Genomic DNA, 13,138 nt, shown 5'->3' on the forward strand with positions numbered 1-13,138 from the left:
TTCATCACCTGCACAAACATCAACTTGCCCCACTTGGGAGCCATCATTTTCTTCGAACTTCACACTACAAGATTCAATGATAATCCCGGAGGATACATCAAAGATTCTATAAGTGTGAGATTCGGCACCGTAACCAACAAATATACCCTCCAAAGCTTTAGGAGCAAATTTAGACAAACGAACCCCTTTGATTTTGTAGAAACACTTACACCCAAACACCTTGAAGTATGAGATATTAGGCTTGTTCCTGGTGAGTATTTCATATGGAGTCTTGTTCAAGCCCTTGCGGAGATAGAGCCGGTTGGAGGAGTGACAAGCGGTGGAGATGGCTTCGGCCCAAAAGTTATAGCGGGATTTATACTCCGCCATCATAGACCTTGCCATATCCATAAGAGTCCGGTTCTTCCTCTCCGCAACACCATTTTGTTGAGGGGTGTAAGCAGCGGAATATTGATGACGAATCCCCTCATCACTAAGAAAATCATTGAGTGTGTAGTTCTTGAACTCGGAGCCGTTGTCACTTCTTATTGCCATAATGAGGAGGTTGTGTTGACGTTGCACCTCGTTAGCAAAGTCAATGAATATTTGTTGAGTCTCATCTTTCGTCTTGAGAAAGTAGACCCAAGTGTATCTTGAGTAGTCATCGACAATCACCAAGCAATGTTTCTTCGCACCAAGACTTGCATGAGTAACGGGACCAAAGAGATCCACATGAAGGAGCTCCAAGATCCTCTTGGAAGAGATGATGGTCTTGCTTGGATGCGGAGAGTCATGCATTTTGCCTTCAACACAAGCCCTACAAACACGATCTTTGGCAAAAGACACATTTTCCATTAGTCCCACAATATGGTTCCCCTTGTGAAGACTTTGCAAAGTTCTCATGTTGACATGGGCTAGGCGGCGATGCCACAACGAACCCACGTCCGCCTTTCCGAATAGGCACATCGCACTTGACGTGGTGGTCCCCGAAAAGTCCACCACATACAAGTTGTGTTCGCGATACCCAACGAATGCGACTTTTAGAGTCTTGCTCCACAAGAGGACCACAATATCATTATCAATAAAGACGGCGAAACCCATCTTGCCAAGGGCGGAAACGGAAAGCAAATTGTAGCCAAGGGTTTTGACAAGCATGACATCCACAAGAGTAATGTTGTGTGCAACCACAACCTTGCCAAAACCCAATACCTCGGATGTAGAATTATCGCCAAAGGAGACGGTGATATCATTTATGTTAGGCCTCAACTCCTTGACGAGGTTCTTGCCGCCGGTCATATGACTTGTACATCCACTATCAAGTACCCATTTTGAACCTCCGCGGCATAGTCCTACATGAGATCAATTCTTGGATTTAGGTACCCATTTTTCAATGGGTCCTCTTTTGTTAGCAACAAGGGTCTTTGGAACCCAAATATACCAAGCAACATAACCATCATATGGACCAACATACTTAGCATAAACATCACCATAATAATCTTTAAAGAGAACATAGTGAGGATTATCTATTCCCGCACCATCATCATTAATGGTGTTGCCCTTTCGGGGTTCACCATTAGCTTTCTCATGTGCGGGCTTGGTCTTTTTCTTGTTTGCCTTTTTAGCCTTGGAATTAAAACCAAGTCCCTCCTTCCCATTGTTTGACCTTTGCTTACTCAAAAGATCATCCAAGGAAAGTTTACTTTGGGGAGAGGAGGTCCTAGCAAGTTCATCTTTCAACCTAGCATTTTCCTCAATAACATTTGCATGATCACATGAAGGAGTAGAGGAGCTAGGCACATCATATGAGGCAAGCCTAATTTGAAGTTGCTCATAAGACTTGGATAAGAGAGTGTATTCACTCTTCAAAGCTTTGTGAGCTTTGTCTAGTTCATCTAGACCTTTCACAAGTTTCTCATGATCAACCTCAAATTGGGCCTTTTCCTTTTTAAGCACTTTAGACTTAGCCCTAGCAAGATCTCTAGCTTTTGTGAGCTTGTTAATTTTATCTTGAGGCTCTTCAAGAGTTTCTAGCCTCTCCTCAAGAGAAGCTATAGTTTCTTGACTTTCCTCAAGAGCATGGATTTCAAGAGAGTCTTCTCTCTCTATTTGACCCTTTTTCTCAAGCATATCACCTTGTTGAGCTATACGAACCATGAGGCTAGAAACATGCTTCTTAGTGTTACCTTGTAGGTTAAGAATGAAATCATCAAACTCTAGCATTTCTTGTTTCACTTTTAGACTAGCATCATCCACCCCTAGATCACTAGATAAGTTAGGCATAGAGGGGTTAGGGGATGATACCTCGGAGGATTTAGCCATAAGGCAACTTTCTTCCTCCACATGAATGACCTCATTGGGGGATTCACTTGGTGATGAAGAGTTAGTGGAGAGAGAGGCAAGAGCGACCAATCCATTAGATGTTGCATCTTCTTCATCATCAACATCATCATCTCCGGAGGTATACTCTTCTTGAGTTGATAGCACAATAGGTGTGTCCAAGGAGGACCTTGCCATGAAGCAATGTGCATTCTTGATATGAGGGTTCTCATTGGGAGATTCAAAGAGAGATGAAGAGGTTGTGTTGGTGGTGACGATGGCGGCTAATTCCTTTGAGCTTTCTTCATCTTCATCACCACTAGAACTTTCAACTTCATCGGTAGAATATTCTTCCCTTGTTACTAGCACAACTCTTGAGGGCCTCTTGCCCTTCTTGGTCTTGTTGTTGTAGAACTTCTTGTTGAGGGGCTTTGAATATTTGCCCTTTGAGTCTTTGCTCTTGTCCTTGGGAATGAGCCTTCCATTATGAAGCTCTCTATTCTCATAGGGGCATTCGGCAATGAAGTGGCGCTTGTCATCACAATTGTAGCATGATCTTGTCTTTGGACCAAAGCTAGTGAACCCACTTTTGTTGTTCCTCTTGATGTTGTCTTCCTTGGCCTTGGAGGGATCAATCCAAAACGACTTTGCATGGAAGGCCATGTGGTCATGGTAGTGGCATTGCAAATCTTCCGGATAGGTCATGCTCCAAGATGCCCTATAAGATTCTTGAGGAATCACTTCATCGACGGAGTTGACCATCAAGGCAAGGTTGGAACCTTTTGCCATCCCAAGAGCACGATTGCGAGAATCATGAGAGGCTTCCTCAAGTACCTTGAGAGCTTGCATCTCGTGCACGACTTGTTGAGAGGTGAGAGAGGAATAGCATTCCCTCCCACAAGAGTCTTGACATCAATGGGTACAAATGGCATCATGCATTCAATGTACTTCTCCTTGATCCAAGAGTCATTTATGTGGGTGGCACCAATAAGCCGGAAGGCATCGGCAACGGTGAGAAGTCTTCCATACATGTCTTCATGATCTTCATCCGGTAATCTCAAGAACCCTTCGGCTTTATTCTTGAGAGCATTATACTTGTTCCTCCTTGTGCTCTCACTTCCAATGCAACTAGCGGTCAAACCATCCCAAGCTTCCTTGGCGGTGGTGTAGTTCCGGACACGATGCAATTCCTTTGTCCCCACACTAGTTTAAATCATGTATAAGGCGGTGTTGTTGAGTTGACTATCAACCGCTTCTCTTCTTGTCAACTTGTCGGGGTTGTATGGCTTGAAGCCCTCCAAGATGATTCTCCATAATTCATTGGAGTCACTACAAACATGAGAGCGGAACTCAAATTGCCAAGTATCGAAATTCTCAATAGAAAACTTAGGTGGGTCGCCCCTAATGTTCAAATGGGGATGGGGAACCGGAATATCGGGTGATTGGAATGGTGGAGGTACTCGATTGTAGCTCTCACTCCCATCGGTTCCCCTAGGAGATGCAATGGGAGATTTATTAGTGTTTAAGTTATCACCTTCCACGGGTTTGGTAGATGAGGGTAGGTCCGAAGACTCTCCCTTATCTAATGCACCCGTGTCTTTTACCTCTACACTAGGAGCCTTGGGAAGGGCCGGAGCCAAAAGCTCGGCAATCATCTTTTTCATGCTTTCCATTTGGGCTTCCATGGAGGACTTCAACGAATTGAAGTCTTCCACGGAGACCATCTTGGCGGCCCCTTCCGAGGACTCCTCGTCCAGGCATACTCTTAGGCGGTTAAGCCCGAAATAAGAGCCGAGGCTGCGATACCAATTGAAAGGATCGTATGCCGCACCTAGAGGGGGGGGTGAATAGGTGCTAACCAATTTTTAGTTCTTTTTCAATTTAGGCTTGACACAAAAGGTAAATTCTCTAGATATGCAACTAAGTGAATTTACCTATATGACAAGCCTAACAACTAAGCAAGATATATCTAAGCAATATAGAGATAGAGTGGGATAGAGGTAACCGAGAGTGGAGCACGCGATGACACGGAGATGATTCCCGTAGTTCCCTTCCTTTGCAAGAAGGTACGTCTACGTTTGGAGGAGTGTGGTTGCTACGAAAGCCAAACCAACAGCCCACGAAGGCTTCACTCGGATCTCCGGTGAGCAACGCCACGAAGGCCTAGCCCACTTCCACTAAGGGATTTCCTCGAGGCGGAAACCGGGCCTTTACAAGGTTCTTGGGGCACACATCCACAACCAAATTGGAGGCTCCCAAATCTGTTACAACACAACAAATCAACAAACATACATCAACAACAACCACTAGGGATCCAAAGAGGAACACTAGCAAGGGGGCCCTCAAGCATAAGAGGGGAAATGAAAAACGCTTCGGTGAGGATGTAGATCGGGGTCTTCTCACGTCGATTCTCCAAAGCACAAGGGGATTTGGGTGGTTGAGGAAGGAGATCCGATGGATTTGATGTTCTTGGTGGCTCAACAATGGTGTATGTCTTTTTAGGAGGGGGAATGAGCAACCCTAGCATAATGGAGAAGAAGCCTTTAAGTAGTAGCTGCTGAACCAGACGTTGGAGCCGTTGGAGAGGGTGGCCGGTAGTACCGGCCGGTTTGGGCCGGTCACTACCGGTCCTAGGCGCGCGCGAGGCCACCAGGAGAAGGCCACGTGGCCAAGGAGCTCGGTCGGGAGGGGGCGGAGCCTCGGCCGGGGTACCGGCCGAGGTACCGCCGGGCTCCAACCCCCCTGGAACTTTAGTGAGCCGCTCGCCGCGCCCCCGGTACCATGGGCGGTACCATGGCCGGAGCCTCCGGCCGTGGCCAGGCCGGCGGTACCGCCCAGGGCCCCCGCTCCTTCTTCTCTTCCTTTGCTTTTCTCTTCTTCTTCATATTTCTTTCTTTCTTCTTTTCTTTCTTATCTCTTTCTCTTCTTCTTCTCATTTCTTTCTTTCTTCTTCTCTTTCTTTTCTCTTCTATCTTGTATACTCTTCACTCTTTAAGCATCTAGAGAATGTAATAACCTACAAATCTTATAAACCGAAATGTTCATATATTATCATTGTCATCAACACCAAAACACATATAAAATGAGATATGATCTTTCAGCACCACCATAGAGGTGCGCTGGGGTAAGGTGCTTGATTTTCTCTCCACCCCACCCCCCCGAACCGCCTTTTCAGTTTTGAAAATAATAATAAAAAATGATAGAAATTTCGAAAAAAATCCTTCGATATGACTATGTATTATGGCATCTACTTTCAACAAAAAATTAAAAACATGAATTTTGATATATTATGCAAAATGGCGTCATCTTTCGGTAAAACAGGATTTCTGGTTGCATACGACCTCCGATAAAAAACTATTTTATATCAAAAAGTATCTACGCGAAATTTCCTATTCGAATTCAACCACCTACGGTCGTTTGGAAAAAAATGGATTCGTCAAATTCAAAACAGAATGAGGACTTTTTTCAGGTTTTAGATTTTGATGAAAAAAAATAAAAAATACCCCCGGCGCACCACCTTGCTAGGTGCGCCGGCAGTAACCTTTCCTCTATAGGTGGTAACTTCCCTCCTCCTCCTCCTCCTCCTCCTCTTCCACTTCTCCTCTTTCACTTCTCGTCCACCTTCGGCCTCCTCCTCCTCTTTCACTTCTGCTACTACTCCTCCTCCTCCTCCTCCTTCTCCATTCCCCCTCCTCCTCCGGCCACCTTTCTCTTCTCCTCCCTCCAATTTCCCTTCTCCTCTTCTACCTTCTTCATATCCCACCCTTCGGCAAGATCCTTCTCAAGCTCCGACCACCTCATCAACCTCCCTCCAACGAGCTTCTATCACCGGCCGACCGGCCTCCCTCCGACGAGCTTCTACCTCCAGCCGGCCTCCCTCCGACAAGCTTCTCCGGCGACCTAGTCTCACTCCGGCGGTCACCTCCTTTCACTCCAATGGCCACATCGTCAACCACGGTGATGGAGCCGACCACGGTGATGGAGTTGCCACAGTCACGAACTAGAACTCGACCTACACCAAGATCTAGATCTAGATCTAACTTTTTTTTGAATCCTGGAAATAATACCGCCGGCGCACCAGGCTGGTGCGCCGGCAATAACTAGTATTACCGCTGGCGCACATGCTAGTGCGTCGGCAATAACCCATTATCACTGACCTGTTCCCACCGGCGGGCTCTGGTGCGCCGGCAGTAGGGTTTTTTGGTGCGCCGACAATAAGCCTTTTCCTAGTAGTGTCAAACGCAAACTTATTGTTTTGTACCAGTGCCGGACTTGATAAATTTTCCTTGTCCAACTTTATGTTGTACCAAACCTAGATTCTACACATGTTAGATTATGCTATTTTGAATTTATGCAAATAATTTTGTAATGTCGTGTTCATTCTATAATTCTGCACCGTTCTGCACCGCGGAGTCGGCAGTGGATGTCCATGTTGTGGTGATACTCGTGTTGAATAGAATCACCTAGTCGGTCTTTTGGTTGAATTGGCTAGAACATAATTCAACATGGTTTTAGTTCTGCAAAGTTCTAGGTTCAAATTCTAGCCAATGCAGTATTCGAAATAAATATTTGCGAAATCCATAAAAATCCAACGATCCACGTCTAAGGCCCGTTACATAGTATGTTTCGTGGAACTCGCTATAACATGCAATTCCACAACTCGAAGTTGGTTTCTGAACTTGTCCTCACTTTCACGGCTTTATCGTGTATATTGTCTATGACTCATATAGAGCATCCAATTCCACAACTCGCACTAGTAGAAAACCCCCCCTTTAGTACCGGTTCCAAAGGGCCTTTAGCACCGGTTTTGGAACCGGTACTAATTATCCGGTACTAAAAGCCTCCCACCTTTAGTACCGGTTAACCGGTACTGAAGGTACCTCCACGTGGGCACGGAGGAACCCGTGGGGCTGGAGACCTTTGGTACCGGTTCGTAACACGAACCGGTATTAAAGCCTATTTCGTTTAAATTTTGTTTTCCATTTTTTCTAATTATTTTTCACACCCTTTTTTTCACGGCCTCTTTTTTTTATTTTTTTCAGAATTACTAGTATTTCCGTTAGTCTCTAACTACACTTAATCTCTAGTCAAATTACTTACCCGTAGTCAAACTTCCCGGTCGGTCACCCATCCTCACACTACTCCCGCATTAGCACGCTTAACTTCCAAGTTCCATCCCGTTCCACTTCCAAGTGCTTCGCGCGCATGTATGTGATAATAGTATCATATCAATCCTATTAACATGTTGGTCGATGTCACACTTTTTATCGTTTGAATTCCAAATAACTCTTTTAATAAATAAAAGTAATGATGTAATAATAATGTTGAATAAATAAATAAAATTAACTTTTTAATTTTTATTATTTTTAATTATTTTTAAAAAATTTAATATTTTTTGCAAAACCTAAAACTTGAAAAATTGAAAATCTTATAATTTGATAAAAGTAATAGTAATATGTTAGGACTCAAAAAATCTTACAATTAATATTTTAATTTAAAAAAAATAAAAAATATATAAAATTTTAAATTTCTGGAAAAAAACTAAAATCTTCCTGCTTTCATATTTTCATTTGGAATTCTGAGAATCTAAAAATTGGCTAACCGGGTAAACCCTGGTGAAATCGGATGTAACTTTTTCCCAGGATTTTTTTGATATATTATACGTATTTTTTCGACGTCGTATGCAAAAGTTATTGCGGTTTTACCATTTTCAAAACTTTTTTGGAAAAAAGTGAAAATTCAAATTTGTTAATTTTTCCTAATAGTAGGTTGCATAACATAGAAGAATCTGAAAACATTTTATTTTTTGAATTTTCTATCATTTTCTTTTCTATTTTACGAGTGTCAAAAAAGGCGATCGGGGGAGTGGAGCTTGCGTGGGGAAGCGAGAAAAACCTTTAGTACCGGTTCGTGACACGCAAGCGGTATCGCAGCCGGTATTAAAGGTCCTACGAAGCCGTACTAAAGGTGCGAGCAGGTGCAACCGGTACTAATACTATCGCTAGTACCGGTTCGTAAGGGAACCGGTATTTATGGCTTAGATGGATGAGAGGTTTTCTACTAGTGTCGAAGTTCATTTCTGAACTCGTCCTCACTTTGACGGCTTTTTCTTGTACATTGTGTTTGTGTGACTTGTATATGGACCATGTTATGTATACACCCGCCAAGCTTAGCCATTAACTGCAATCGCCAATTTGCGTTTTCTCCACACAAATTTCATAACCTTTTTTGCACGACAGAATCAACAGAGAAGCTTTATCGGGATCGATGCCCAGACACCGGCTATAGGCGAGCAGACTGCACACCGGTCCCTCCACCATCGCCATGCCTGACGACCGACCTCCCTCAAGTAGTCCAGCGATGCGATGGGATGCCATGGGCACATTCAGGAATCAGGAGCATGCATGTGTGCGTCTCCAGAGTACAGGCTGATCCAGACTGTGTCCTAGCTCGTGGGGTAAAAAGTAAGTAAAGGCGATGATGGACACATGAATTGGGTTTGGGTAGCGTGCGACAGCATGACCGCCCCACTATTAGCAAAAGCGTGGTGACAAAAGAATGATGGCACACTCTCCTTAGATTAGCATCATTGTGTTCGTGTAGGAGCCCGAGCAAGACCCCAGGTAATTATCACGGCCAGCCTATACCTGCATTGGTGAGCAGAGATGGATGTTTTAGTTTCACGCCCCAGAACTTGAGTGCGCATCTAGTCCACTCGGGTTCGAGTCCTAAAGAGATTAAATTAAACTGAGTGTTATATAACGCGTATAAATTCACTGCTGGAGTGATTTCATCATCTATCTAACAACGATATAGCCAAAAGAGGGAAACTTCACCTGTTGGTCAACGTTTTAGTTTCACGCCCTGCTTTTTTTCGAGTTTCTCAATGGTTCCTCTACGAAATTCCTTCGAATTTTTAATAAGTAGCTAATTACTACTAGTACTACTAGCAGCTTCGAAGTGATCTCAATAATGTTGGGTAAAAAACGATGCCAGGACATCAATTGTTCCTCAAATGTACCACTACCGATTATTAGGCGTATACGTGAAGTGCAGAACAAGCTAGGAGATCGTTGAGCTAAGATGTGAAATGATCTGACGTAAGGTCCCCTGTGGCGGTACTGTAATGCGTTCGACCATCGCTCAGCTCGATGGCAAGGTTTATGTACATCTCCGCGGGGAAGAGACAGCGACATAGTACCTTTGTGCTATAAAAACTGTCTGAGCTTTGTTAAAATTTAAATGTATTTAGCTAACAAATAACATCTACATATATCTGAATTTTGATAAATCTCGGCTGAATTTCGTGGGACGGAGGGAGTGTTTCTTTCGACACCCAACAAAATTATTTTCAAATATTTTTTCTCCTTCTAATTCTAATAAAAACTTAAAAAGTGCGGCCAATGGCCCTTCGAGAAAACTATTTCTAAGAGCATCTCCACTCGTTGGCGCTCCCCACGTCCAAATCCGGCGATATTTTCCGTCGGGGATTGGAGGAAAATTTGGCCTGGGGAGCGCCGAAGTTCCAGCCGCCCCCCGGCAGGACATCCCAAACCTCAGCCATTTGACATATTTCAAACAAATTCGACATAAAATTTAACAAGTTCGGCGAACAAGATTCAAAAAATTGCTGAAACAAATTCGGCGAAAATCAGTACAATATTTAACAAGTGCTGAAACAAATGAAGCACACAATTTCACAAGTTTTGAAACAAACTAATAAAGACAGACTAGTTGGCGTCGGTGTTGGCGTTGCCTCAGAGCGTCCATATGTGCTCCACCAGATCATCTTGCAGCTGTTGATGCAATGTAGAGTCTCGAATCTCCTAGCGCATAGCAATGAAGACGGCCCATGATGTCGGCACCTGGTGATTAGGCTGTGCAAGAGGACCCTCTCTCTCATATGGTGCTTCTTGCTCAGTCAGAGGAACCGGATGTTTTCGCTCATTTTCAATAATCATATTGTGTAAGCACACACAACAGTTCATCACCTCCCACATCTGATCTTTGGACCAAGTCATAGCGGGGAACCGGACGACAACAAATCTCTGCTGGAGGACACCAAATGCACGCTCGACGTCTTTTCGACAAGCTTCTTGTTTCTTGACAAACTCGGAATGTTTGGGGGTGCCGGGTCTCGAGATAGTCTTCACAAATATTGCCCACTTTGGATAGATACCATCTGCAAGGTACTATCCTTTGTTGTAGTGCCGACCATTGATCACATAGTTCACCGGGGGAGCATGACCCTCAACAAGCTTGGAAAAGATCGGGGAGTAGTTTAGGACGTTGATGTCATTGTTGGATCCAGTCATACCAAAGAAAGAGTGCCAAATCCAGAGATCATGGGTAGCCACTGCTTGAAGTATCATAGTGCAGCCTTTTTTGTGACCCTTGTACATTCCCTGCCACGCAAACAGACAGTTCTTCCATTTTCAATGCATGCACTCAATGCTTCCAAGCATCCCTGGAAAACCCCTAGCTTCATTTGTTGCAAGGATCCTCTGAGTGTCTTCGACAGTGGGTGATCTCAAGTAAAAGTCCTCGAACACTGCTATGACGCCCTGCAGAACCGGTAGAAATAATCAAGGATAGTGGACTCCACCATCCGAAGATAGTCATCTGCACCATCACCGGGAGCTCCATACGCCAGCATCCTCATAGCCACTGTGCACTTCTGCAGTGCCGAAAATCCAACCAAACCAGTGCAATCCGCCTTGCATCTGAAGTAGGGGTAAAAGTCTCGGATGGCATACACAATTTGCAGAAATAGCTTTCTACTCATCCTGAAACGACGCCTGAAAACAGTCTCACCGTGCAATGGATTATCGGCGAAGTAGTCGGCGTACAACATGCAGTAGCCCTCCATTCGTTGTCTCGGCTTGCACTTCCGGTGACTCGGTGCCGACCCACCACGTCGACCGGTTGCCACCCCGGCGTACATGCTTGATAAGCAGCCGAGGATCATCATGTGCTCCTCGTCTTGGGCGGCGGCTGCCATCTATTCTCGCATAAGCTCGACGAACATCTGCTCCTCCTCTTCGTCCGAGTCCATGGCCGGCGAGGCAAATGGACAAACACCTGACGGGCGTGGTCGAGGCTAGCCGAGACGTGAACGACGAGGAGTAGGCCGTCATCGAAAAACAGGCAGGCAGATAGGGCGTCGTCGAAAGACGACGGGATATAGGCAGGTGGGAAGGAGTGACGGCGGAATCTGGGCAACAAGCCGGCGGGGTAGTGCCGGCGCGAGAGAGATACAAGGGGTGGGGGAATTTGAGCGAGGTGGTGGTGGGGTTGGTGTGTCCAGTCGCCGACAGAGCGGGCCCTTCCCCGCTTTTCACTCGTCCGGACGTCCCGACAGCTCCCCGGGGGATCGGGGATGGCGTGGGCTCGCCGGATGGATGAAGGGCCAAATCCGGACGAAAACGAGAAATCGGGGGCGCGACTGGGCCGAATTTCGCCGTCCGGATGGGAAAAACGTCGCTCGGGGGCCTCCTCGGGGAGACGAGTGGAGATGCTCTAAATACATCCCTGTGTTTGAGCCAACGAAAACAGAGCCGAAGACTAAAGTAGTAAGGTCAGCATGAGAATTGACAACACATGGTATCTTCAGCTCCATTCTCGTCGGCGCCAAATGCAGGGCATTCTTCCCTGGTGATCCGGTAGGAGTGACTGGCGGTGTGGGGGCTGCTGGTATTGCTTTGTTTTGGTGGCGATCCTCGGGTTTCTCGCAAGCGAAGGTGAAGACCTTTCGGCGATCAGTTTGCTTTGATATGGCTAGAGAGATGAGTTCCGGAAAGCTCTGCCGGCGAACGGAACAGTGCATCTTTTGCCCGAATTTTCCTGGATCGGATGATATTCGGTCGCGCACACCTATGTTTTTATTCCGACCGTTTGGTTCCGGAGGGAGTGACGCGAAGCTCTATTCTGTGTTGACATCAAGTGACTTTTTGATTCATGGTGAAATCAGAAAAAGAAATATCATGAAGGTCGGATTGGTGGACTTGCTAAAGGAGGTCCAAGTCTCCGCGATGTTGAGGAACTTGCTTGTCGTTCCGGGCTTCGCAACAGCGGTATGTAAGTGGGGGCGGCAGCACATGTGAAGTTTAGAGTCCTACTCCCTCCGGTATTTTTTAATTGACTCGAATTTAGTACAACTTTATACTAAATTTGTGTCAATTAATTGAGACCGGAGGGGTACCTTTCATGGTGAAAACCCAAGGTCTGGCCTTAACTGATTGTGACTGGCAATGACCTTGTTGGAGGCATTGTTTTGAGAGCGGGGACTATCTTCAGGGTGAAAACCTAAGACCTTTGGTCGGGCGATGACGGCGCTGGTGCACCGTTCTATTCTTGGAGGCGTCGTTTTTGGAGAGTCAATATTTCAGGTGTTGTCACGGTCGTTATTTTATTCTGGAATGTTGTAGCGAGACTTTTATTTCTTAGTTTTATTTTCTCTTTTTTAGTTGTGTGCATCCGTACTGTCACTAGGTTGTTGTGTTATTGCAGAGGCTGGATGTAATTGGTATCTTTTGATATTAACTAGGACAATGCCCACGCGTTGCTGCGGATGAACGAAATATGTTCACTTCAAAAATAGAAAACAAAAAAGAATTATTTATCAATATGCCAGAATAAACTAAACTGCAGAAGTAAATTATAAAGTATGTAAGATGACCGCATATAAAGAAGAACAAACCTAAAGATATAAGACAGACCCATGAGCTGGAGCAGGATTACTTTAGATGAAGCTCTAATAACAAATATTAGTTGGATCGTGATATTAAAATATTTTCTTGATTGAAAAAAAGGGTAAGATTTCGAAATAGTTTGGCTGAATTTC

Source organism: Lolium rigidum, chromosome 7, assembly GCF_022539505.1.
Source record: "Lolium rigidum isolate FL_2022 chromosome 7, APGP_CSIRO_Lrig_0.1, whole genome shotgun sequence".
In the NCBI taxonomy this organism is placed as follows: Eukaryota; Viridiplantae; Streptophyta; class Magnoliopsida; order Poales; family Poaceae; genus Lolium; species Lolium rigidum.